The 27,771-nt window shown below is 43.8% G+C and overlaps 1 protein-coding gene across 4 annotated transcripts in view; it reads left to right on the forward strand.

Moving 5' to 3' along the window:
• The first annotated feature begins 588 nt into the window (after nucleotides 1-588).
• The window catches only part of GALNT11 (polypeptide N-acetylgalactosaminyltransferase 11), an 89,964-nt gene continuing 62,781 nt past the window's right edge, over nucleotides 589-27,771 (forward strand). Inside the window, exons 1-2 of one of the 4 annotated variants that reach the window (XM_030550048.1) lie at nucleotides 621-681; nucleotides 1,275-1,357. The gene's annotated coding sequence lies outside the window, so the exon portion shown is untranslated. Of the gene's footprint in view, nucleotides 682-1,274; nucleotides 1,358-27,067; nucleotides 27,087-27,771 lie in introns of those variants that run through there. The other 3 variants (XM_030550050.1, XM_030550047.1, XM_030550049.1) reach the window with 3 other exon arrangements.

Below are 27,771 nucleotides of genomic sequence, written 5' to 3' on the forward strand. Positions count from 1 at the left end.
CGGTGAAATAGCCGTGCGCCTAGGGCGCGAAAAACCCTAGCGCCGGTCCTGCACCTGACCCACTGCTATCTCTTCTCCTGGGGCGAGTGGTGCTCTTGTGGCTAATCCCCTGGGCTGGATTGTGAGGTGGTGACTTGTGTTCAGTTCCCAGCTCTCTCACACCTTCCTGTGCCAGATCAGGTAAGTCACGTGGTCTCTCTCTGTGCCTCAGTTCCCCCATCTGTAACATGGGGCTCATCCTTGAGAATCCGCCTCCTCCTAGTCCTGTGTGTCTGTGCAGCCCCTAGCCCGACGGGGTGGGCACGGAGCCCGCAGGCGGTGGCTGTCCTTGTCACACCTCGCTCGCCCCCAGGGGAATCTCTCATCTCCCGCAGGCTCGGGGAGTGCGGAACGCGGAGCGCTTCCCAAGGCGCACAGCAGGGACCACCCCCCGCCCCGCCCCCAGCGGTCCTGCCTCTAGTGTCATGGCCGGCGGCCGGCACACGCGCGTCACGTGACGGGGCTGGGCGGAGGGGCGGTCACGTGGCGCAGGCCCGCCGCCGCCGCCGCCGCAGCGCGTCGCGAGCCCAGTGCAGTCTGTCCGCGCCGCTTACGGCCAGCAGCCGCCGCCGGGGCCGGGCGCGCGCGACATGCCGCCGTCCGAGTGCCGCAAGCTGGCGGGCCCGGGCTGCTGGAGCAGGGGTGAGTGCGCGCGAGCGCGGGGCTGGAGCCCGTGGACAGAAGCGGGGGCGGCGCCGTCCTGAGCTGCCAGCCTGGCGGGGAGGCGCCGGCAGCGGGGCTCGCCCCTGTGGAGCCGGCGGCCCAGCCCCTGGATTCCCCCCTTCCCCCGTGCACGGGCGGTGGCCACGCAGCCTCTCTGGTCATGCTAGGTGGCCAGGGAACGCCCCCGGCTCCGAAACTCCTCCCTGGCCAGCCCAGCCGTGGCCAGGACTCTGGCTGCCTGCAGATTCAGGAAGACAAGGCTAGGGGATGGTCCGTGGGCTTTTCACATGCAGCGGCGGGTAGGTTTGGAACCATCAGAACTTGACGCTTGTCACAACGGAAGCAGGTTCTGCAGGAATCGACGAGGTCTTTCTCTTCCTCTCCCCTCGGAAGGGCTCCTACCAGCCACTGCCCAGAGGGTTTCTCAAGATCAGCTGCCCATTAGACCTGAACATCAGTGTCAGAAGAGAACTGAGTCTGAAATGCAGTTCTCTCATTTCGAGGGACAGATGAGAAGCATGGAATAGGAAGGTGCAGTATGCAGGCTCATTGCATGTACCTTCCCATTGCAGGTACCATGTTCCCAATGAACAAATGGGCTTGTGACTGTACTCTGCCTCCCCTTCTAAATTGGAAGTCCAGAGTGCTGAACTGGGTGAGCTTTAGGGTGTACATTTAAATAATACTGCTATATCTGGTAAAAACTTTCCTAAGAAGACAAACCCTAGGCTACCTTAATTTTTACCAGATCACGTGGATGACAGCATGACCTTTTTCTTATCTCTACATACACCTCGGTGAGCAGCAGGCATCAACTAGACTCTCTGTAGGTAGGGTAGGGAGGAAATTGTATAATTGTAAATCTTTAAAACTAGTCCTGTATGTTTATAGTCTTACTTAGCTGCCACCAGTGCCTATGTGGATTCCCTTACAAGGAGGAGCCAGGCATTCTCTTCCTTCCTACTTCTCAAAAAACCCACTGTATCTAAACCTGCCATAACTTCCCAGCCAGGGAGTTTATTCTTAATCTCTTCTCTGTGCGTTTTCTGTGGCTTCCATTGTATGGTGCTCAGCACTGAAATGTCTGTCCCCTCTTCACAGGTAAGTGGTTATTTTCCATGGCTGGGGTCTAGCACTTCAGCTGGGCATCTTGCAAATTATTTTTAGTTCATAAAGAGGAGGATAGCTGGAATGCCAGAAGTGACTTGAAACTAACAATCCCTATGTGGTCTAGTGCAGATCCTTAGTCTGTGTTTGCAAAGTGGAAAGATTTCACTACACAAACTCGCTGTTGACAGAACAACCAAAAGCTCTCTGCTGCCAGCTGTTACTTTCTAGGCAGCACAGTGGGGCTGGCCTGCTGTGCATCTGGCGCTGGAAGCACAAACTGCATTCAATGGCTACTGTTCCAAATAGCCTTCTTTTTTCAGCTCCTGCCTAGGTGGCTAAAACTGTGGTTAACCCCCCCCCCCCAAAAAAAAAAACAACCACCCCAGTGCCATTGCCTTTGATAGCATCCTGATCAATGGCATCCTGATCTTTACATTATCAGCTATAGTACTGTACAGAGAACAGCTCCCATTGTTCCAAAAATAATTTTACCTGACTTCGCTCTTTTAGTTCTCTATAAACAATCTGTGTTTTGTCCACTTTCCCTCATGGTCAGGGTGTTGATTTCTGGGTCACATTGTGGTATCATGTTAAAAGATTTCATGAATACTGTAATTATGCAGGTCACAGGCTCAATAGTCCTCTTCTACTCTAGTATTTGCTATTATGCTTGTACTTCTGGAAAGTTCTTTCTAGCTTATCAAATCACTGGAATCTTGTGCTTATTTAGAAATATTAAATATATCACTTGCATGGACTGCTTCTGAATATGACCTACTCTAAAGATTCTCTAACTTTTTCTTAATGTGGACCACATCTTAATAGAGATGCACCCACCTCCCTTTTGGTTCTGATTGTGCAGGCAATTTCCCTCTGATATGTGATCACATAACCTCCCTATGGCCACTACAATAACTAATGATATAGAAAACTAATATTAGGAAAGTAACGTGTTTGTTGTCTGCTGAAATTCAGATGTTGGAAAGTAGTCATCTCATTGCAGACTGCAGTTTGGAATTCTCTGCTCCCATCAGCCTGCATAAGTGAAATAGCCAACAAGTGGGTTAGACTTCCTAGACCTTATAGTGGAAGAGCATCAAAGTCATGAGGGGTTTTAATAATCAACCATTTGGCCTCTCTAAGTGTAATTGATTTAGAAGAACTGCATTCCTTCTTCCTAACCTTTCCTCTCAGCTGCAGATTTAAGCTCTTGCTGAGTTCACGAGCTCTTCAGCAGCAGGGGAGGGAAAGAACCCAAGACTACATCTCTAATAAGCTCTTCATCTGTCTCTCTCAACTGAGGAAGCTGGGTAGCAGGCTATGAGGTGTGTGTGCACAGTATCTGGGAATCCTGACTGAAAACTCCAGAACCTGTTGCCTGGTTCCATTATCTAAAAATTTTGATTGGTCTCTTGTACCTAGGAATAAAAGTCCAAAGAATTCTTGGTCAGGTGTGTTGTGCCAGTGGTTATAAAGTACATGTAAAATAGGGACCTTGGTAACAAATTTCATATTGATGTAAAATTAGAGTAGGTGAAATGTCAAGCTGCTCAAAGGAGACAACATGATGGTGTGGAAATAGAAAGGTGGGTTACTAATACTTAAGAAATTTGTCTGAACATATTGTGCAGTAGAGCAGCAAAGATTGTGTTAGAGTGCATACCCAGTGGTGTTTAAAGGTAAAGGAACATTCTGTCTGGAGTGTATGCAAACAAACTGATTAACACATAGGAAATGAGAAATTTAGAAGTTATTAAGCAATATGTTGTGATGGAAAATGCAGAGCACTCCGTGGAAGAGGGATAGGTACAACATGGGTGAAAAGGACATAAAGGGAACCGTTTTTCATTTTATCAGTCTGAATGCTAAGGGAATGCAACTTAAGATTGCAAAGTCTAAGCAACTGGCAGGGCTGAGTCTAGCAATGTGATGACTGTATTGATTAATGAAGAAGGAAATATGAAGGGAAAGCCAGGAGCTGAAGAAGCAAAGTCAAGTGTGGAAAGATATTGCTAAAGGATGGACTGATTACTGAGTTTGCCATCTTTCCAGAACACACTGGAGAATAACATCTCCTGCCTGTTTGTATAACATGAGGTTGTCAAGCAGCATTAAACTAATCAACTTGAGTAAGAATAAATATCACACCATGGTCCTTGAGAAATGTTGTGTTGAAACCATTTTTGCATGCTGTATGAGGACAAGTACTTAGGTATATTTTTGCAAGTACAAGTATAAACACCTGTTTTACTTCCTCAATCAATTTTTATTGATGTGGTGAAGCCAATTTAAGGACTATGTGTGGCTGTATTCACTTGAAGTTTCATCTTCTGTTAAAGGACTTTGGAGATGGATAAAGACAAACTGCATTTAAACAAGAATCAGTAAGATCGTCCTTTAAACACATGATGAGTGCTTTGAGAAAAAGTGCAGCTGCCGCTGCAACTTTTTATCTGTACAAGCCCTGTTAGCAGAGAGAACTTGGTTCAATAGCTGACATTTAGTAACATATGTAAAAAATGTGGCTGGCTCTCTTGATGCAATAGTTCAAGGACTTAGTAAATGCTACTTGCTATAATGTATTAGCTTGCTGTTTCTCTTGACTATCAGTGTAAATTGTGTAACTATTTTTCTTGTAAATTATGTACAAATTATTCCACTACAACAAAATAAAACTCACTTTTAGAAAACCAGTGTACTTGCAATATTAGTCTAGAACTGACTTCGAGTACTTTTACAAAGATACAAGTTTTATTCCCCTATAATCTGACTCATAAAGACTTGAAGGTGTAATAAACATGCATCTTAATAAACTGCCTGATATGTGTCTGAACTACAGTATTGATTTAAATGTTTGCATAAGAATAGTCTCATGCACAGTACCTCAGTTTCCTCCTATGTGACAGGTTGCTTGCCTGGGTTAAAGATTTTGGCAGTAGTGCAGCTTCTCCAATATAAGCCTTCAGTCTGGATGTACTGCTTTGGTGTGATTGACCCTGGTTTGAAACTGGAATAAGGTGCACTGTTATGAGTCCTGCTTTCTAGTGCTGGAGAGTATCTGCATTCGGGGTTTGTGGTGATATAGGTATGCTGGCTTAAAAAAAATCCCAAATATAGGCAAGCTACAGTTCTCTCTGCTTGTCCTCTTCGTTACATACAGTAGGATGAGATACCTATAACACCTGGATGAACAAACCAAGCATTGTGTATCTTGCACAACACATCTACATCACAGTAAATACGCTAAAATCAAGGCTTGAAAAACAATTAAACACCCTGAGACTGATAGGGAATGAGGGTGGAACCTCTACTCCCAAGATCTAGATGCTCAACCTTGGGGGACAGGGGTGGAAAACTCTTCCTGTTTTGTATTGGTAGAGATGATTGAGATCAAAGCTTAACCCGTTTGTGTGCTGGGCTGGATTGTCTTCTACTTTAAGAGTAAGACCATGTCTGTTTGAGAAGCTGAACTGGTGTGATACAGTTGATTTTAAATTGATTTATTGAATCAGTGCAAAACCCTTAAAATGTGCTTGAGTCAACTTAGCTTGTATCAGTTAACTGATGTAAGTGAAACTGATTTAAGTGCATTTACCTGGAGGTTTTCCATGGTTGAACTAGAACAATCTGTAAACTTGACTTTGTTAAATCAGTGTAGATTTTCTTGTACAGAAGAGGCCAAAATCAGATATTGCTTAAGCCTAAAAGGTGAGTAATTACTAGAAACAATACCTCCTTCTCAAAAGTGTAAAACTCAGTCTGTATGGCAAAAGCTAATGACATTTACGTTTGAAGTTAAAGAATAGAGAAAAATCCTCTCCTCAGTATTTGCTTGTGGCTAGCTTGCCACCTGCTAAAGCCTAATTGTGTCCCATTCTTATGGGCTCGTCCACTTTTCCTGTCCTGCTGGGTAACCAAACCTGCTGGCTTATTTGTTAATGAACTTGCTTTCTGTGGTGTTGCCTCCAGTAGATGGGGTTTGCTGGTATAGCTGTGAGCAAACACTTATAGTAGGGATGCAGTCTGTACTAACAAGTTATTTTGTTCTCTGAACAAAATAAAGCCATACTGGTTGTAAGAGTGTGGACCCACCACTGCGGCGCCTCCTGCTGGTCTTCTCCGCCATAGAATCATAGAATATCAAGATTGGAAGGGACCTCAGGAGGTCATCTAGTCCAACCCCCTGCTCAAAGCAGGACCAATTCCCAACTAAATCATCCCAGCCAGGGCTTTGTCAAGCCGGGCCTTAAAAACCTCTAAGGATGGAGATCCCACCGCCTCCCTAGGAACCCATTCCAGTGCTTCACCACTCTCTGAGTGAAAAAGTTTTTCCTAATATCCTAAACCTCCCCCAGTGCAACTTGAGACCATTACTCCTTGTTCTGTCTTCAGGTACCACTGAGAACAGTCTAGATCCATCCTCTTTGGAACCCCCTTTCAGGTAGTTGAAAGCAGCTATCAAATCCCCTCTCATTCTTCTCTTCTGCAGACTAAACAATCCCAGTTCCCTCAGCCTTTCGTCATAAGTCATGTGTTCCAGCCCCCTAATAATTTTTGTTGCCCTCCCTGGACTCTTTCCAAGTTTTCCACATCCTTCTTGTAGTGTGGGTTCCAAAACTGGTCACAATACTCCAGATGAGGCCTCACCAATGTCAAATAGAGGGGAATGATCACATCCCTCGGTCTGCTGGCAATGCCCCTACTTATACAGCCCAAAATGCAGTTAGCCTTCTTGACAACAAGGGCACAGTGTCGACTCATATCCAGCTTCTCATCCCTAAGTCCTTTTCTGCCGAATTGCTTCCTAGCCATTCGGTCCCTAGTCTGTAACAGTGAATGGGATTCTTCCGTCCTAAGTGCAGGACTCTGCACTTGTCCTTGTTGAACCTCATCAGGTTTCTTTTGGCCCAGTCCACTAATTTGTCTAGGTCCCTCTGTATCCTATCCCTACTCTTTAGCGTATCTACCACTCCTCCCAGTTTAGTGTCATCTGCAAACTTGCTGAGAGTGCAGTCCACACCATCCTCCAGTTCATTAATGAAGATATTGAACAAAACCAGCCCCAGGACCGACCCTTGGGGCACTCCACTTGAAATAGGCTGCCAACTAGATATAGAGCCGTTGATCACTACCCGTTGAGCCCGATGATCTAGCCAGCTTTCTATCCACCTTATAGTCCAATCATCCAGCCCATACTTCGTGAACTTGCTGGCAAGAAGACTGTGGGAGACTGTATCAAAAGCTTTGCTAAAATCAAGGAATAACACATCCACTGCTTTCCCCTCATCCACAGACCCAGTTATCTCCTCATAAAAGGCAATTAGGTTAGTCAAGCATGATTTGCCCTTGGTGAATCCGTGCTGACTGTTCCTGATCATTTTCCTGTCCTCTAAGTGCTTCAGAATTGATTCATTGAGGACCTGCTCCATGATTTTTCCAGGAACTGAGATGAGGCTGACTGGTCTGTAGTTCCCTGGATCCTCCTCCTTCCCTTTTTTAAAGATGGGCGCTACAGTAGCCTTTTTCCAGTCATCGGGGACCTCCCCCATTCACCACGAGTTTTCAAAGATAATGGCCAATGGCTCTGCAATCACATCCGCCAACTCCTTTAGCACCCTTGGATGCAGCGCATCCGGCCCCATGGACTTGTGCTCGTCCAGTTTTTCTAAATAGTCCCAAACCACTTCTTTCTCCACAGAGGGCTGGTCACCTTCTCCCCATACTGTGCTGCCCAGTGCAGCAGTCTGAGAGCTGACCTTGTTTGTGAAGACAGAGGCAAAAAAAGCATTGAGTACATTAGCTTTTTCTACATCCTCTGTCATTAGGTTGCCTCCCTCATTCAGTAAGGGGCCCCCACTTTCCCTGACTTTTTTCTTGTTGCTAACGTACCTGAAGAAACCCTTCTTGTTACTTTTAACATCTCTTGCTAGCTGCAACTCCAAGTGTGATTTTGCCTTCCTGATTTCACTCCTGCATGCCTGAGCAATATTTTTATACTCCTCCTTGGTCATTTGTCCAATCTTCCACTTCTTGTAAGCTTCTTTTTTGCATTTAAGATCAGCAAGGATTTCACTGTTAAGCCAAGCTGGTCACCTGCCATATTTACTATTCTTCCTACACATCGGGATAGTTTGTTCCTGCAACCTTAATAAGGATTCTTTAAAATACAGCCAGCGCTCCTGGACTCCTTTCCCCCTCACGTTATTCTCCCGGGGATCCTGTCTTACCTCACTCTGACCCCCTGTGTCCCTCCCAGGACCCAGTGCCCTGTTATCTGGGGTGTTGCCCCCTGGCAGTAACTCCACAGTTCTGGGTCTCCCCCTCCCAAGGGAACCCCCACCCACCATCCCCACTTCACCTCATTCTTGGCTACTGCCCAGTCTCCATCTATCCCCCATTCACTGGGGCAGATTGCAGTATAAGCCACTCATCACAGGCAAAGGGGTTTGGACCTGCTGCCTCTGGCTACCCGTGTGCTGCCCTCTGCAACACCCAATACCTAGCTGGCCCAGTGCTAGACCGCAGCCTGGGGCTTTCCAGGCTGGAGCTCCCCAGCTACTCTGCCTGTCCCCAGCCCTGCTCCATTCAGGTACCTTGTCTCCAGCTCCCTGCAGCCAGGCCCTTCTTCCTCTGAACGCAGAGAGAGAGTGAGACTGCTTCAGCCCAGCAGTCCCTTTATAGGGCCAGCTGAGTCCGTTTGGGGTGTGATTGCAGCTGCGGCTGTTTCCCCACTCAGCCTGGGCTATTCTCCCAGCCTGACAGCCCTCTACCATACGACTAGAGAATTGCTAACATAGTTCCTATTTTTAAGAAAGGGAAAAAAAGCAATCCGAGTAACTATAGGCCGTTAGTTTGACATCTGTAGTATGTAAGGTCTTGGAAAAGATTTTGAAGGAGAAAGTAGTTAAGGACATTGATGTCAATGGTAATTGGAACAAAATACAACATGGTTTTACAAAAGGTAGATCGTGTCAAACCAACCTGATCTCCTTCCTTGAGAAGGTAACAGATTTTTTAAACAAAGGAAACACAGTGGATCTAATTTACCTCGATTTCAGTAAGGCATTTGATAGGGTTCCACATGGGGAATTATTAGTTAAATTGGAAAAGATGGGGATCAATATGAAAATTGAAAGGTGGATAAGGAACTGGTTAAAGGGGAGACTACAACGGGTCATACAGAAAGGTGAACTGTCAGGCTGGAAGGAGGTTACTAGTGGAGTTCTCAGGGATCAGTTTTGGGACCAATCTTATTTAATCTTTTTATTACTGACCTTGGCACAAAAAGTGAGAATGTGCTAATAAAGTTTGCAGATGACACAAAGCTGGGAGGTATTGCTAACACAGAGAAGGACTGGGATATCCTACAGGAAGATCTGGATGATCTTGTAAACTGGAGTAATAGTAATAGGATGAAATTTAATAGTGAAAAGTGCAAGGTCACGCCTGTAGGGATTAATAACAAGAATTTTGGTTATGAATTGGGGACACATCAGCTGGAAGTAACGGAGGAGGAGAAAGACCTCGGAGTATTGGTTGATCACAGGATGACTATGAGCCGCCAATGGGATATGGCCGTGAAAAAAGCTAATGCAGTTTTAGGATGCATCAGGCGAGGTATTTCCAGCAAAGATAAGGAGATGTTAGTACGGTTATACAAGGCACTGGTGAGACCTCATCTGGAATACTGTGTGCAGTTCTGGTCTCCCATGTTTAAGAAGAATGAATTCAAACTGGAACTGGTTCAGAGACGGGCTACTAGGATGATCCGAGGAATGGAAAACCTGTCTTATGAAAGGAGACTCAAAGAGCTTGGCTTGTTTAGCCTAACCAAAAGAAGATTGAGGGGGGATATGATTGCTTTTCATAAATATATCAGAGGGGTAAATATTAGGGAGGGAGAGGAATTATTTAAGCTTAGTACCAATGTGGACACAAGAGCAAATGGATATAAACTGGACATTAGGAAGTTTAGACTTGAAATTAGACAAAGGTTTCTAACCATTAGAGGAATGAAGTTCTGGAACAGCCTTCCAAGGGGAGTATTGGGGGCAAAAGACATATCTGGCTTTAAGACTAAGCTTGATAAGTTTATGGAGGGGATGGTATGATGGGATAGCCTAATTTTGGCAATTAATTTAGCAACTGATCTTTGATTATCAGCAGGTAATTATGCCTAGTGGTCTGTGATGGGATGTTAGATGGGATGGGATCTGAGTTACTACAGAGAATTGTTTCCTGGGTGCTGGCTGGTGAGTCTTGCCCATTTGGGGTCGGGAAGGAATTTTCCTCCAGGGCAGATTGGCAGAGGCCCTGGAGGTTTTTCGCCTTCCTCTGCAGCATGGGGCACGGGTCACTGGCTGGAGGATTCTCTGCAGCTTGAGGTCTTCAAACTGCAATTTGAGGACTTCAGTAACTCAGACGTAGGTTAGGGGTTTGTTATTGAAGTGGATGGGTGAGATTCTGTGGCCTGCATTGTGCAGGAGGTCAGACTAGATGATCATAATGGTTCCTTCTGACCTTAAAGTCTATGAGTGTATGGTTCCAACCCTGTCAGGGCTGGAGCGGGTCATCACCCCGCTACATTGGTAAAAGCACTTGTTTGCTTTTAAACTGCATTTACACTAGTTATTTTGTCTGCATAGCTGTGTTAGTTAAGGGTGTGATTTCCTCCCCCCCCCCCCGGCTCCACCTGATGAACATAACTATGCTGTGAAAAGCATAGATCAGGTGTGTGTTACTAAAGATTGCATTTGTTGCAGTCCTGGAATGGATTTTCACTAACATTACATGAACAGACCTCTCCTTTTTGAGAGTATTTTGTAGACACAGTTCTGGGACAGTATATCACTAATTTCAGATACAGTTTGTAGTTTTTTCCATAGAGATAGGGAGCTGTCATGATTTATCACGGAGCTCAATTGTCGCCATCATTGTCTACCCCGAGTCTTTGGACCTGATTGCCTACTCTTTAGTTTGGCAATACTCTAACTTTTTATTTCAAAAGAACTTTTGCCTGATTAAGGATTTCACAATCATACCCCTTCCATCCCCCATTCCTTCTCTTCCCTGGACTAATGATTGTAAGTATTTGTCCACAGTGGAACAGTCATTGGGCCAGAGAGAGAGAGAATAACTTTCATCCAGTCATTGGGGAACTGACCTATGAGGTAGGGGACCCCGAATCCAGACCCCCTGTTTCAACCACTGTATCATTATTTATTCAGAGCCCAACAGCTTCAACAGGAGAGATTGTGGAAGCCCCACATCAAAATATCCCATATCCCAGTGGTTAGAGCAACCTCCTGAAAGGTGGGAGACACACCCCTCTGAGGAGGAAAGAGGAACAGGGAACTGAATCTTGGTCTCCCATATCCCAGGTGAGTGTTCTAACCACTGGGCTAATAGTTATAAGATGGATGGTGACACTGCTGCCACCACCATGTGCTCCTTCTCTGGCTGGATTTTGCATAGAACTCCATCTGGTAGGTGTCCTCTGAGCATGCCTCCTGGATCAGGCCCTGCACACAGCTTAGGTGGCCGACTGTCTGTCTTTCCCTGATTTGTGAATTGCTCTAGGACCATGAGCCCCAAGTTTGTATAATTTTTGGTGGTGTCCAGAACAGGTCCCAACCCACTTTGCTCCGCTCTGCCCTGCCAGCTCCTGCGTCGCTCGCGGGAGGGGGGAAAGAGGCAGGGCAAAGGGACTTGGGGGAAGGGCGGAGTGGGGGTGGGGAATGGGCGGAGCAGGGGTAGGAAGAAGCAGGGTGGGGCAGAGCAGAATGGGGTGGGCTGGGGCCACGTCACTCACTGTTGCCAGCACCAGACCCCCCACTAACCCTCCAGGCAACCCTGGACCCCGCATTCCCCCAAAGTGTGGGGACCTTCCTATAGACCGGATGGTTCTGAAAATATAAACTCAAACATTGGTGGAGCCGGGCCCACCTTCCTGAATATTGGTGGAGCATGGGCACCACGGGCCTATGTAACTCTCCACCTATGTCTGGGACTTAGGCAGGAGATAACAGTGAAGCATCAATATATACATGCCCAGAGGCAGAAACATAGATACCTAAGGAAATTTTACTCTGAAAATTTAGATGGCTAGTGAGTTTAGGCACCTACAGGGTTCCATGGATGGTTTGTGGATACAGTGGAGACAAAACTGGGATTTAGGTGCCTAAACCTGAGGTTAGAATCATAGTTTATTAGGGTTGGAAGAGACCTCAGGAGATCATCTAGTCCAACCCCCTGCTCAAAGCAGGACCAATCCCCAACTAAATCCCCAAATGGCCCCCTCAAGGATTAAATTCACAACCCTGGGTTTAGCAGGCCAATGCGCAAACCACTGAGCTATCCCTCCCACCCCTTACAACTGGGATTTAGGTGCTTGCATACCTTTGTGGATTCCCACCTTGCTGATATACCCCTAAATGACTGGCCCAAGGTCACGCAGAAAGTCTGGGACCGAGAAGGAAATTGAACCTGGTTCTCCCACAGTTCAAGCTAGTGCTCAAATTATCCTTCTGCTATATCAGTGTGAAGGGGAAAGAACATGGAGCTGAAGTAAGTCAGTCTATATTCCAGTATTCTTCTACACATGGTGGTGATTTCTGTAGGTATTATTGAGAAAGTGGGTGTGGTTCAAGAGAATCTTCTGTAAATAGAAAAGAGGGGTATAGGCTTAATTCTACCAATATTTTTAGTTTCAGCACAGAGAATAAAAGTTTTTTTTATGTTAAAATGTGAAAGCCACGTGTCTCAACTGTTCCCTGTGGCTGTAATACCAAGAGTATCCTTTTCAGTTCTGTGCTGAACCTCTGAAATCAATGGGATCACAGAGATGCAGATTGGCTCCATGTCCATAAAGTAAAATATTTGTTTGAACTGTTTCTTAAGCTTGTTTTTTGAATGGTTTATGGCTCTTGTTCTAGGTATTTTAGTAACAAACAATACACCCAAAACAATTAAATTGAAACTGGAATATAGTCATGACAATTGTCAGAATGTGCCATCTGATCAGGAGGCACTACAGTAATACAAAATTTAATAAGCAGGAAAAACAGAACTGGAGTTGGGAACAACGGTTTCGGGGGAGAGAGATACAGCAGGCAGGTATGAAATGGCTACTCTATGTCTGTAGTTCCTTTGCCATATTAAAGAGCCAGTCCCTGGAGAGACATGTGGAGAGAGAAGTTCCTATAAAAAGACAATGCCAAAGTGGAGCAAGGTTAATAGGAATTAGGTAGTTACCAACAAAGGTGTTATTGTTGGAGGGGCATGCTGCTATGTACCACTGTATCAGAATATTGTGTTCAGATCATGGTTTAACATGTGCATTGGGCCAAATTCATACCTGGTATAAGCAGGTCCTTTTCCAGTGGAGTTGCACCTGCTCATGAAAAGTCTGAATTTGAACCACTGCCTGGACTGTCCAGGCTCGGAGCGGTCTGTCAGCTTTTTCAGAGGCCTTTCAAAACAAATCAATAAAACATGCATGTACTTCCAGGTTGTCATAACATATTTCCCAGATTTGGACCCTAGCGTCCAAAATATGGGTGTTAGCATGAAAACCTCCAAGCTTAGTTACCAGCTTGGACCTGGTAAAGCTGCCACCACCCAAAAAATTAGAGTGTTTTGGGGCACTCTGGTCCCCCCAACAACCTTCCCTGGGGACCCCAAGACCCAAATTCCTTGAGTCTCACAACAAAGGGGAATAAACCATTTCCCTTCCCCCCTCCAGGTGTTCCCTCCCTGGGTTCCTGGAGAGATATACAGAAGCAAGCTCCGTGAATCTAAACAGAGGGACTCCACCTTCCCTATTTCCAGTCCTGGAAAACACAAGTACCGAGAGAGAGCTAATCTCTCCTCTTCCTCCCTCACTCAGAGGGTATGCAAAGTCAGGTTAATAAATCTAACACAAAGAGATTTTCCCCCCTGACTTTTTCTTCCCACCAATTCCCTGGTGAGTTGCAGACTCAATTCCCCAATTTCCCCACTAAAGAAAAACTACAACAGGTCTTAAAAAGAAAGCTTTATGTAAAAAGAAAGAAAAATACATAAAAATGGTCTCTCTGTATTAAGGTGACAAATACAGGGTCAATTGCTTAAAAGAAATATGAATAAACAGCCTTATTCAAAGAGAACACAATTCAAAACACTCCAGCAACTACACACATGTAAATACAAAAAAAAAAAATCTCTTTGTACTTACAACTGGGAAACAGAAGATTAGAAAGGCAGGAGACAGAAAAAATCCCTCTCATAGCCGAGAGAGTACAGGCACAAGACAAGAACAAAGGACTCGCACACAAACTTCCCTCCACCTAGATTTGAAAAAGTCTTGTTTCCTGATTGGTCCTCTGGTCAGGTGTTTCAGGTTACTCCTTTCCAGGTAAAAGAACATTAACCCTTAGCTATCTGTTTATGACACAGGTTGACCAAATTCAGTCATGGAGGCAGACTGCACAGCAGTGTTGTACTGAAATCAGTGGGTGGAGTCTGGGCAGAGGTTCTGTATGCAGCCTTAATTCTGCCATTCCTGACAGATGACTGCTTAACTTTGCCAACTTAACACTTCTAATGTACATAACTGTATGGGATCTCCCAGATATTTAAAAAGAAAACACAAAAAAATTTAACTCTTCATGACTGGTTGAGCTTCTGCTGGCTTGCAGAAAATAGGCCAACAGCATGTCCTTTCCCTGATCAAAACTATCAGAAAAGATTGTCAGGTCTCTTTAGGAGGTCTGCTTATAAGGTACATCAGAGAAGCCCTCCTTTATCTTTGATTCTTATACAAGGAGCTCCTGCCAAGTCTTTTTATCAGCCCATACACACTTTACATGTGTTTTCCCCTACACAACACGGCTCTGCTCCTGCAAACAATTCCACACAAATAGACCCCTCTGCCCTCACTAATCTCATTGCAGAATTGGAACTTTAACTGGTCACGTTTGTATGGTACCTGAGCAAAATGTATTGTGTGCTCTCAGTATTTAATGGCGTAGAACTCATAGACCCACTCAAAAATATTTCTGCTCAGTGAGGTCTGTTTTGCTGCGAAATGTCAGTGCTTATCCTCCAACTCTTTTGGCAGGAGGGCTGTTCAAAAGAAGTCTCAATATTTTTATTTTTATTTATTATGGGAAAATGTCTTTTCTACTTTACTTACAGTAGAGGGGAAAAGAGAGCGAAACCATATTTGCTCAATTAAAAAAGATCAACTTCAAGCAGAAAACAAGCCCCAAAATTGAAAAATGAATAAAATTACAATTTGAAAACTGAGGCACAAAGGGGTGGTTAGAATGGAAACTCTTATACCATCTTAACTGTTGTGGTTCCTACCACTCCAGCCACAATGTATAGTGGATAGAGACTGTGGAGATGGATGCCTTAGTAATGATATACATAGCAAGTATTTACACCTCTGTAGTAATCAACACTGCAAGGTCTTGTGATTGCTTACTGCCAAATATACAGCTCATACATCAGTTTAAAAAAAAAAATCTAACTGCTCTCTGGGGCAGGATATGCAACCAAATCAGAAATAGTTTTGCTACAATTGTTTCCTAAGATTTCATTCAGTTTAGCCTATTACAGAGAGACTTGTATTTGTTGCCACAGTTCTCAGTTAGAACTTATGAGCCGCACTCAGCAGGAAAGTGTTAAGTTTTAGGCTCAGTGTTTTATTGTTCACTGAGAATGAAGACACGAACTGGATTTGACTGTAACTGCAGCAGATGTATTTTCACCACGTAACCTTGCATTGCTTCTCTTGTGCAGGCTCTGCTGGGGAAAAGGTGAGACTCATTTGTTCAATTCATTATGCAGAATGTGCCTCTTAAAATTATCCTACTGTTTTATATGTATCTAGTTTTCTTTTGTGGCTGTATCTGCAGGCTTTGTAAGTGTAATTTGCAAAGAAACATCTAGGTAGATTTTTAAATAGAAGTGTATTTGGCAGCTTGTTTCCATGTGGTTGACCTTGCAGTCTCTTCTGTGTGTTGAATCAAACTGTTTTTAATCTTACAGTACTTACAGCTGTGTATGAAGGAGGAGGAGAGAGGCAAAGTCACAGAACACCTATCATGACCTGTATTGCTTGTATTACTGAATCCCTATACCTTTCTTGGGAGCTAGCACATGAACTTTGGAGTAATTCTGTGGCATGGCACATTTGTGAGAGAGAGGGGTAGGTAAGAGCAGCCTATGGATATAGGGTACTGGGTATGTTGGTAAACAGTAACATTCTAGGATCAAAGGAGGACTGTGCAGCACAGCTATATATATCCAATGAGTGAGCACCACTTTATTTGCTCAGCGTGACCATTTTAGGATTTTTCTAAACTGATGTTTCCAATACGTAAGTGTTTGTATTCTCTACTTATGAACTGGGCTGTTACGTTAATCTGCTTGACACAAGGTTGCACCACTGATTAATTATACCTAAAATGGGACTAGGCTGTTCTGTTACATAGCTTATTAACGTGAGACCCTGGGTCTTATGAGATTTATTTTCCTTCCAAACACTTATAGCTACTTTTTGCATCTAGATTCTAGTTGCTTGGACCTGTGCTAACATGATGGGACCATGGAGTATGTAGTCCCTCATCAGAGAGGAGGGATATTTATGGGTGTTCTTTCCTAGTAAGAAAACTGTAGCATTTTGTTGGCACAGATGTGGGACGCTCTGAGGAGAGAGAGATGAACATTTTGAGTTCTTCATTATAGAAGTACTTTGAAATTAGAAACTGGAAGTAAAATGAGAAAAATATTTCAGAAGAATATAGTTTGCCAGTAATTTGTTTACCCTGTTGTGAATTCCATCTAATTAAAGCTTTATTATTACCACAACTATCTAATGAAGTTTTTGGATTTCCTCAAATTCAACATGACTTTCCTAGGACGACATTACTGTGTGTAGTGTATGAAATCAAAGATAGCTATAGTGCATAGAAAGGTATCTTGAGGTTTGTTTCAAGTCCAAAGTGTAAAACATTGTAGGTTATTTCTATGTGAACCATTTACAACGGTAGAACAGCTTGGGCAAATGCCAAATAGTTTAAGCAGATGAATGTTTATGGTATTATTCATGCAACACATTTCATTTAGGGTTTTTAAGTTTTGTGTACATTGTCTATTAGTGGAATATAGCCAGTTATTTTTAGTGGAAGGATAGATTTGTGGTAACAGCATTAGATTGAGAGTTGGGGAATCTGGGTTCTGTTCCTGGCTTTCCCAGAGATTTGTGTGATTTTAGCCAAGACAACCTGGGTTTTTAGAGGTTCCGAGTATCTGCAGCTCCCATTGACTTCAAGAAGGTTAGCTCTTCAGAGGGAGTTACAGATGCTCAGCATGTCTAAAAATCAGGCAAGAAATCTCTCTATGCCCATTTCCCTATCTGTAAAGGAGGGTAAATGTCTGTTGTGATGCTAAATTGATATCTGTAGAGTGCTTTGAGAGCATCTGATTGAAAAAAGATGGAGAGTATTATTAACAATAATATGTGTAATCTACTATAATCTATAATCCACCGTTGGAAGATGGGTATCAGCAGCTGTCATTGGCTTCAGTGGGAGCTTCAGGTGCTCAGCAGCTCTGCAAATAAGGTAATAAGTTATTTTCCAGGCCTTTCAAATCTGCATTTTCTAGTCATATATCATCTAAAAGAGGAGTGGGCAAACTTTTTGGCCTGATGGCCACATGTGGGTATGGAAATTGTATGGTGAGCCATGAATGCTCACAAAATTTGGGTTGTTGTGTGGGAGGAATGAGGGCTCCAGCTGGGGGTGCAGGATCTGAGGTGGGGCCAGAAATGAAGAGATCAGGATGTGGGAGGGGGCTCTGGGCAGGGGATTTGGGTGCGGGTGGGGGAGTGAGGACTCTGGGATGCAGGAGGGTGGGACCAAGGGGTTCGGAGAGAGGGAGTGGGATCAGGGTTGGGGCGTGGGAGGGGGTCAGAGGTGCAGACTCTGGGCGGCACTTACCTCAAGCAGCTCCTGAAAGCAGCAGCATGTCCCCCCTCTGGCTCCTATGCGGAGATGCAACTGCTGCCCCTGCAGCTCCCATTGGCCTTGTTTGCTGGCCAATGAGAGCTGTGGGGGCGGTACTTGAGGCAAGGGCAGTATGTAAAACCCCCTGGCTGTCCCTCATCTAGGAGCCAGAGCAGAGACGTTCCGTTGCTTCCAGGAGCTGTGTGGATCAAGCCCCTGCTCCCTGGCCGGAGCTCGAGGGCCAGAATAAAACATCTGAAGGGCTGGATGCAGCCCCCGGACCGTAGTTTGCCCACCCCATATCTAAATGAAGAGTAGTTGTGCTTACATAATGGCAGGCTTTGGGGCACTCTTGTGGGGAAATGGATGTCTTTATCCTTAGAGTTATTTTAGAGTCCTCTTCTAAACCATTCACAGCTGATTATTAGCTCCTGCACATGTTGGACATTGAATGATTTCCAGCTCAGTTCCCCTGGCTGTGAATCGGGAACAATGATACTTGGTGTGTAAAGCATTTTGAAATGCCCTGATGGAAAGCACAACTTAAGAGTTGTTATTGTATAACTACTGCATGTCACAAGATAGCCATCTAATTCACAATGTACAATAGTCTACCTTCTTGTCTATAATGGCAGTTATTAAACTGCAGGAAGCCCTACATTTGACAAATGTAAGAAAAGCCTCTCAGTAAGTCGTATTGGTGAGTGGATGTCATTTTGTACTGTTAACGAACCAGTGGAAATTGATTATTAAGGAGTCAGGTTGGGTTCATTCTTGATAACCAGTTTCTTGTGTTCTAGAATCGTAAGCTTTCATTTAAAAATGTGTCTAGCCTTTATGCTGCAAAGAAAACCTTCAGAATCTGAACTCAGTATAAACTGGAGTCTGCTGGCAACCTGAATCAATAGCTCTCAGAGGTATGAATGACTTTTCATCTTACTGTATTAACTCTGAAACCTAATGAAGGTTATTTATATTGTCAACACTGCTAACAACATCCTATTAAAGCGTGGAGAAGAGAGCCCTCATCATAAATACACAATCTGCTGTGATGACATCTCCATTTTGGTATCATGAGTGGACTAGGGGCATAGCATTATTTTCCCCCTATATATGACTCCTGTTCGATATGCTGTTAACACTGTTTGGTTGAAAAATTCATGGAGATGATAAAACTGGGGAGGGTTGAAGTAGGGAAAAACTTCTTCTTTTTTGAAAGTATTTGCTACCACCTAAGCACCAACATTAGGAGCTAGGAAATTACTAACAAATTTAGATTATAAAAACCAAGAAGATAAAGTGACATTTCTTTTAAAAGTTTTAGCCAGGACTGTATAGATCAGTAGTTCTCAAACTTTTGTACTGGTAACCCCTTTCACACAGCAAGCCTCTGAGCGCGACCACCCTTATATAAAAAGTGTTTTTAATTTATATTTAACACCATTATAAATGCTGGATGCAAAGCAGGATTTGGGGTAGAGGCTGATAGCTTGTGACTCCCCCCATGTAATAACCTTGTGACCCCCCTGAGAGGTCCCGACCTCCAGTTTGAGAATTCCTGATATAGAAGAACTAGCAGAGATGTCGCATTCCTCCCACAGAAAACTACAGTAATACTGTCTTGGCAACTTTTTGCTAATTTATTAACAGCTGAGGATACACAAAGATCGTCGTCTTTCTTAACTTAAAACAGAAACAGTACACAGGCAATTTTACAGGAGATTTGGTGGTGATGGTGCTTTTCTAAGGAAAGTTCTGCTTGGAGAACCTGAAAGTTGTGTTAAAAATTTTTTTTCTAATAATTCTGACATCTATTTCAACAATGTGAGGTCAAGTTGACCTCTGACAGAACCTCAGGGCACAGTGATTAAACATTAAGTGATGAAGAATGTTTACTAAACGTTTGAGGCTAATCCAAATGAATGTTGGCATTTAGGCCATGCCTAGTTAAAGATCACCTAGCCATCCCTTACTGTAAGCCAAAATACAGTATTGTGAAATGCAGTCTCTTTATTTATAGTGTTTTGCTAAAAAGATTAAAGGCTAATGCATTGATTCAGCATTACTTTAAGCTGCATCAGTTACTTGCTGTGGGGAATGGCAAATGCTCAGCTTTTTGGGTGCATGTGAATTATCTTTGTCTCAGGCTAATTTTTAAATCTGTTTAATGTTTTGATGATTGATTCAGATCTCATGAGGAGTAGTGGACAAGTTAGTGGGGTCTTTGTACCCAGCAACGAGAGAGGGGGAAATTTAAAAAAAAGTGTTTTATTGTGAATGCTCAAAATAGTGCTCTAAACTTCTTTTAGCTTCCCCCTAACGGCTAGATTTCAAGGAGCTAGTCAATCTTAAATCTGTGGTATGGTTTCCCTACTTGCAAAATTGATAGTAAGCTTGTCATAGAGACAGCCTTTTTGTATGTGTTTGTAAAGTGCTTAGCACAGTGGGGTCCTGGTCTGTGACTGGGGCACCTAGTCCAATTTTTGGTGGCCCAACTCTTGCTGGTGACCATGCAGACAAGTTTTCCTAAAATACTTAATTAACTTTATAAATCATATGCACATATACATCTCCAAATCATTGTAATTTGTGTAGGGTTTTTTTCAGACTCCCTAATAAAAATAATTTACAGTTGTCTCTATTCTTTACTGAACCTAAATGGAATAGAAACAGAAATAAGGCACTTTGCATGTTCTTGTCTTTTGTTGTTGTTGTTTCTTTTGCTTTTTTGGTTGCACTTTTTTTTTTCCTTCTAAGACTTGCTAGCTGGTAAGTCTTCTCCTGTGAAAAGTGATATTTGTATGTTTTTTAATATCACTTTTCATGGCAGACTTACTCAGCCCCAGCAAGCCCTGGGACAAATTAAACCCTGGATGAGGAGGTGGGCAGGAGGGCAGCGGGGCACAGGGATGATGGCAGGGGCGGTGAGCCTGGGCCCGGAGCCTGGAACCAGAGCCTGCCACTGTGTGGACGGAGCCCAAAGCCCTGTGGTCAAAGCCTGCTTGCCCGCCCTACCCCCCTGTGGGGAATTTACCAGTTGTCTGCATCTCCAGCATTTGTGTCTCTGGAGGGGAGCAAGGCCTAACCACTGCTGGCAGCCCTGCGAGAGGGGCCACTGCTTTGCGTCTCCCCATCACATCCCAGATGGCTATGGCTGGAAGAAAAGGCCGTGGTGGCAGCATTTGGGAAACACTGCATAGACACTACAGCAATGCAAATGATAAATAATACGGTCTGCCTACTGCATAGGATGTTGAGGCTTAAGTAACATTTAAAAAGTCTCTTGAGATTCTTGACTGAAAGGTGTTATAGGTTCAAATTAGTATTTATTATGAATGTTATGTTGTATATGAGAGAAAATGCTAGGTATTTTATATATATATTTATTTATTTATTTATTTTAATTTTATTTTTTTTACTGTTCTTGTGTTCATCCTGTATGTTCTTCCAGCACATACATCTGGAAGAAAGTGGGGTTAATTGTATATTTAAGGTCCTTTTGAGCATTCATGTGTTGTCACCTATATCCTTCAGTAACGATAGGGAGAAATATAACAGCATCACGCTCAGGCTGTGCTAGACTGGTACAACCCTTAGGGCACCTTATTGTGGAACAGTTCTTCCTGGCATGTTTCAAGCATGGATTTATGTATTCCAGATGGCATCTTTGCTGTACCTCTGAACTTGCACTTGGTGAAGATACTGTTTACATCAGTGATACTCAGATTATGGCTTATGAACTGCAAGCGGCTCTTTAATGTGTTTGTTTCCTGTGGCTCTTTGTGATTCAATTATTAACCAGTCAGGATGCTTTTACTATGTTATTAACCAATTAAGTGTCAACTTGCATTAAGTTATTAACTCATTTGCTGTGAGAATAAAATACATATATAAAAACTAAATATTCCCGTGTCATACTGGTTAAATATGAACGGTACTATAGTAAATGAAACAATGAATTCACACCACTGTGGCCCTTTTGGGTAATGTTGATTGCTACCTTGGCTCCTGAACCACTGAGGAAATGGAACTATGCTTGAACCTTGTCTTCATACCGGCCAACGTGGGGGCAAATGGGTTCAGCCGCATTGTTATATTTGTAGCATAGATGATCCTTGGTTCTCCTCACTAAGGTTATGTCTACACTGGCAACTGAACGACAGAACTTTAGTCTTTCAGAGGTGTGTAGTGTAGACGTAGCCTCAGTTAAATGTATTGCCTAGTTAATGGCCGTGTGCTTCTTTGCATTAAGTGGTCAGGCTTTAACTATGTAAGCCTATTAGCTGTGCTAGCATTAATATCTAGCTATCTGAACTTCTGGGCCGTTAACTGCTCAACTTGTGTTATATTGTTTGAGCTGGAATTTTACTATCACTTGTTTACCAGTGTCCTAAACTGACCTTAAATGTTCACCAGCCACGTTCTCAATGCAGCCTGCCCTGTATGCTGACATGGCTGGTAATGCCTTGGGGCAGGAACAGTAAGTAGTCTGAGACACAAATCCTTCTTTACGTCTTCTGGACTCATGAGCAGCTTGTTGGCTTAGAACAGCATAATGCCTGAGCTTTAATGCCTGAGCTTCAGAATCCTGTTTGGGGAGGTCAACTGGGAGAGAAGGGATATTTCCTTTGACACTTAAGATGACATGCACCACAAAGCAGTGACATTGCATGTATTGTTACATTCCATACACAGACAGCTGAAGGGATGTGTTTATCAATCTGATCAGTGAAGGGAGGGATAGCTCAGTGGTTTGAGCGTTGGGCTGCTAAACCCAGGATTGTGAGTTCAATCCTTGAGGGGGGCCACTTAGGGATCTGGGGCATAAATACTTGGTCCTGCTAGTGAAGGCAGGAGGCTGGACTCAATGACTTTCAGTATCAGAGGGGTAACTGTGTTAGTCTGGATCTGTAAAAGCAGCAAAGAGTCCTGTGGCACCTTATAGACTAACAGACATTTTGGAGCATGAGCTTTCGTGGGTGAATACCCACTTCGTCGGATGCATGTAGTGGAAATTTCCAGAGGCAGGTATATGTAAGCAAGCAAGAAGCGGGCTAGAGATAACGAGGTTAGTTCAATCAGGGAGGATGAGGCCCTCTTCTAGCAACTGAGGTGTGAAAACCAAGAGAGGAGAAACTGGTTTTGTAGTTGGCAAGCCATTCACAGTCTTTGTTTAATCCTGAGCTGATGGTGTCAAATTTGCAGGTGAACTGAAGCTCAGCAGTTTCTCTTTGAAGTCTGGTCCTGAAGTTTTTTTGCTGCAGGATGGCCACCTTAAGGTCTGCTATAGTGTGGCCAGGGAGGTCGAAGTGTTCTCCTACAGGTTTTTGTATATTGCCATTCCTAATATCTGATTTGTGTCCGTTTATCCTTTTCCGTAGCGACTGTCCAGTTTGGCCGATGTACATAGCAGAGGGGCATTGCTGGCATATGATGGCGTATATTACATTGGTGGACGTGCAGGTGAATGAACCGGTGATGGTGTGGCTGATCTGGTAACCACACCATCACCAGTTCATTCACCTGCACGTCCACCAATGTAATATACGCCATCATATGCCAGCAATGCCCCTCTGCTATGTACATTGGCCAGACTGGACAGTCTCTACGGAAAAGGATAAACGGACACAAATCAGATATTAGGAATGGCAATACACAAAAATCTGTAGGAGAACACTTCGACCTCTCTGGCCACACAATAGCAGATCTTAAGGTGGCCATCCTGCAGCAAAAAAGCTTCAGGACCAGACTTCAAAGAGAAACTGCTGAGCTTCAGTTCTCCTGCAAATTTGACACCATCAGCTCAGGATTAAATAAAGACTGTGAATGGCTTGCCAACTACAAAACCAGTTTCTCCTCTCTTGGTTTTCACACCTCAGCTGCTAGAAGAGGGCCTCATCCTCCCTGATTGAACTAACCTCGTTATCTCTAGTCCGCTTCTTGCTTGCTTACATATACCTGCCTCTGGAAATTTCCACTACATGCATCCGACAAAGTGGGTATTCACCCATGAAAGCTCATGCTCCAAAATGTCTGTTAGTCTATAAGGTGCCACAGGACTCTTTGCTGCTTTTAATGACCTTTCAGGGTCCCTTCCAGCTCTAGGAGATGGGTATATCTCCAATTATTTATTTTTTATTTTTATTTATTTGACTCTTTATTAGTTTCCACCCTAACGCTCTAAGGTCACAGAGCTAGAGAAGTGAAGAGAGATGGGAAGGGAAAAGCTCCTGTAGACAGTAACTGTATTGTGCGTAGAAAGGAAAGAAGCCCCTGCTATGCTAGACGAGCAGGGAGAGGAGTAGATAAAGACTGTGGGCCAAATGATGGCTGGCATAAGCTGTGCATTGGCTCCACAGATCTATGAAATCAATGGAAACAAACTCATGGAGGATTTAAAAAAAAAAAGCTTTTTAACTGGAGCCTGAAATGAGCGAGGAGGAGTCCCAACCTAGTGCCTCCTTTCAGTAGTCACAGACCTCACTTCTCTCTGGTAGTATGCACCCGAGTAGCTGCCTCTTGCTTGAAACCCGGGTAAGCTGCACTGTAGCTTTTATAGCTGTTTATTTTATTTGCACAGGTGCAGCTATCCCAGCTGACTGATGGTTGAAACCCCAAGTATAGACAGGGCCTCAGTGTTCCTGCTCAAGATGTTCTGCTTGCAATTAAGATTCATTAATAAGCCTGATGAGCTTTTTGGTTGTGTTATTTGTAAAGACAGAGTAACCCCCTCCCCAAATCCCAAACAAAATGTTGCTGCAGAAATGGAAACTTAAAGAAAATAAATAGTCCTCCTACACTTTCTGCCAAAGGTGTCATTGAATGTTTTGGTTAAATAACAAGTTATTGAAAGGATCTGCTCCTCTGGATCTGAATCCATGATTTGTTTTAAATGCTGTTTCATACTTCATATGTCGTGTACAATGTGGCGTGAACCAGTGGGATTCAGGAGGAGAGGGACAACTACATCTCAACAAGGAACAGATGGAATATTGCATATTAAATTTGTATTCATGTGATATAGGCCTGCTTTCTCTCACTGTGCTAGCTTCTGGACAAAGGCTTTCCAGCTGGGGGGCCCTGAGGTTCTCTTCACTCTGGCATTCACTTATTTCGTTTCCTCCTAATTGAAGGCCTGATTCCTCTTAGATGTCTATGAAATAAAATACCCATTCTCTGTTAGAACAGAGTGATTACTGGTCTTCTCTGAGATGGTCAGAAAGGGCATATCTGTGCTGCAGAAAAGAACTAGATCAGTTCGCAGCCAGTGTTTTGCGTGCGTGTGGTGGGGCTGTGTTGGAATGGTGCCTTTTCGTTGCCAGTGAGGAGACAGCTCTAACGTTTGCTAGAGAGCAGCTTTTTAGGCTAAATAAAGTTTTAAAACAGACCTCATTCCACTGCCCCCGTGGAGAAAAACTGGCTAGTGCCCAGATCTTCCTGTAGTGCGGATGAGCTTGAACAGTCTACAGATCAGTCAGCAAGAAACACTGTTGTCGTGAGAGGCTGTAGCTGTTCATCTAATCTTTTTGCTCCTTGGCAATCTCCCTTGCTTTTCTGAGTCTAGATTCACCTTGGCAACATCCTTGACCTCCATTAGCACAGGGAGTGGGAGACTTGAGGCAGATGCTTTGAAGCTGTGGTGTAGCTAAGTAGTGAGCCAGCTAGATTGGGTGAAGAAATGATTCAGAAATCCCAGGCTTTTGTTTACTGTCTGGCTACTTTCATGGTTCTAAAGTAACAGCTCAGCGGCAGCCATCCCTCTTTAGAGCATTGGAGAAGGCTTCTGATTGACAGCCTGTGCATTGCATCTGTATGCAGAGGGCCAGCACAAGACTTAGGCTCATTTAAACCCACTTAAGTCATTGGGCTTAAGTGCTGCATAGTCTGGCACCTTGCACAGGGATGAATTTCACCTAGTAAGAATAGCAGGTAAATATTTTTTGTTAGAAGAACTTTAACAAATGAAGGAGTGGCATGGTCTGACCTGGGAACGCCAGAGTTTGATTAGCAGTGATGTTTTGTGATCTTAGCCAAGTCACTTGGGGCCCAATATTGCATTTTTGAAGTCAGTGAGATTTTGCTATAAACTTCAGTGGGAGCATGATCATAGGCTTAATTTCTGTTAGTTTTCCACCTGTAACAAGGGAATAATTTCTACCTACCTCACAGAGATGTTGTAAGGGTTAATCAGTTATTCATAAAGTGTTTGGAAGAGGTTGTAGATGCTGTCTCTTGTTCTGATTTGTTCTTTGCTAGATTCAGCTGAAGAGTTTTGTTGGTGATTTCTGATACTTTGACAAATCTTACTTCTTTAAAACCTATGGACACTTGAAAATAGACCCAGCCACCTCCCCCTTCCAACCTCCCCCCCCAAAAAAAAACAACAACAAACAAGTGGATGATAGCTACATATATAGCTGTAGAAAGAATTGTGTATTTTGGTTAATTGGTTTAGATCAAGTGTAACTCTGAAAGTGCATTCCAGATTTTTCTGGTGAACTCCACGTTAGGGGTTCTTAATTACCTTTCTCCTCCCATCCCTCAAAACAAACCAATAAATCTAACTGATAGCTGCCAGAAACACCTAATCAATACATTTCTCAGGACCAGTTTTCCATTTTGGGTATTATGTGATTTCTTGGATCTTAATTTTGACAAGAGAACTCAAAAAGTGTAACTAATTCCCTTGGAAACTGTAAATAAAACACAGTCACCGGTACAGTCTATTTCTATTCCCTCCCCTGTCCTCAGTTCTGTAATGTTCAGTTCTGATAACGGTTGTCGATACGTCTCTGGGAAGTCACGTTTGTGGGTGACTGCTTAGAATAAAAACTCCAGTCTAGTTTGCTCCCTCCCAGTTCTGTTGCATAGCCCTTTGCCTGCTGTGGAATCCATCCCCAAACCTGGAAGGATATTCAAGGGTCTGCAGGAAGCCAATGCCAATTGAGGCCAGGGCTACACTGGCACTTTACAGCGCTGCAACTTTCGCGCTCGGGGTGTGAAAAAACACCCCGCTGAGCGCTGCAAGATACAGCACTGTAAAGCCTCAGTGTAATCAGTGCCGCAGCGCTGCAAGCTACACCCGTAGAGGATGTGGTTTACGTGCAGCGCTGGGAGAGCTCTCTCCCAGTGCTGGCGCTCCGACCACACTCACACTTCAAAGCGCTGCTGCGGCAGCACTCCCAAATTTCAAGTGTAGCCACACCCTAGAGTGTCTCTGCTAGGGACTGTCCTGGAGACCTGGGGGTATCCTGTCACAGAGAGGGCTCTGCAAAGAAGGTAAGAGAGCCCAGGCTTTTTACCTTTCCCTGGTAACTTCTCAGGGCCAGATAGAGTACGGTGAACATCTCCCTCCACTGACCCACATAAAATAGGTCAATTCTCAGCCTCTAGCTGGCCCTGTCCTTTCTCACCCCCTGCACGGATCCTGACATTGCAGAGTGTCTTTTGGGATTCTCGCAAATAGGGCAATCTCACTGAGGTGCCTTTTAACTCCCTTCCCTTTCACAGTGGAGGAGTGAGTTTGACATGTGGATCTTGGAGGCATTCCTGAGATACTTCCTTAAAAGTTACTTCCCCACCCCCTTGGATCTGTCACCCCCCTTCCCTTCTTGTTTGAGTTTTCATGTCTGCGTTTCTCTTTTATTATCCTTTCCTTAGCCTACATGTCTTCCTTTCCTGTCTCTTTGGAAAACAGAATATTATATGTTAAAAGTAATGAGTAATACAAACACTTTGTGACTTCTGTATTGTGGACACCAGTAAACTGTCCCATAACTTGAAAGAAAATGCTGTTAATATTTCACCCAAGACTATCTGGGTCTTTAGCCTTGTATCTGAAGATATACAGTACTAAGAAGTCTGGGACCCTAAGTATTTTGATATTTAAGTGGAAGAGGAAAAAGAAATAATGCTTAAACATAAAATTAAAATATAGAGCATAGGTTTAAAATAGCATTTTATA

This window comes from Gopherus evgoodei, chromosome 2, assembly GCF_007399415.2.
Source record: "Gopherus evgoodei ecotype Sinaloan lineage chromosome 2, rGopEvg1_v1.p, whole genome shotgun sequence".
In the NCBI taxonomy this organism is placed as follows: Eukaryota; Metazoa; Chordata; order Testudines; family Testudinidae; genus Gopherus; species Gopherus evgoodei.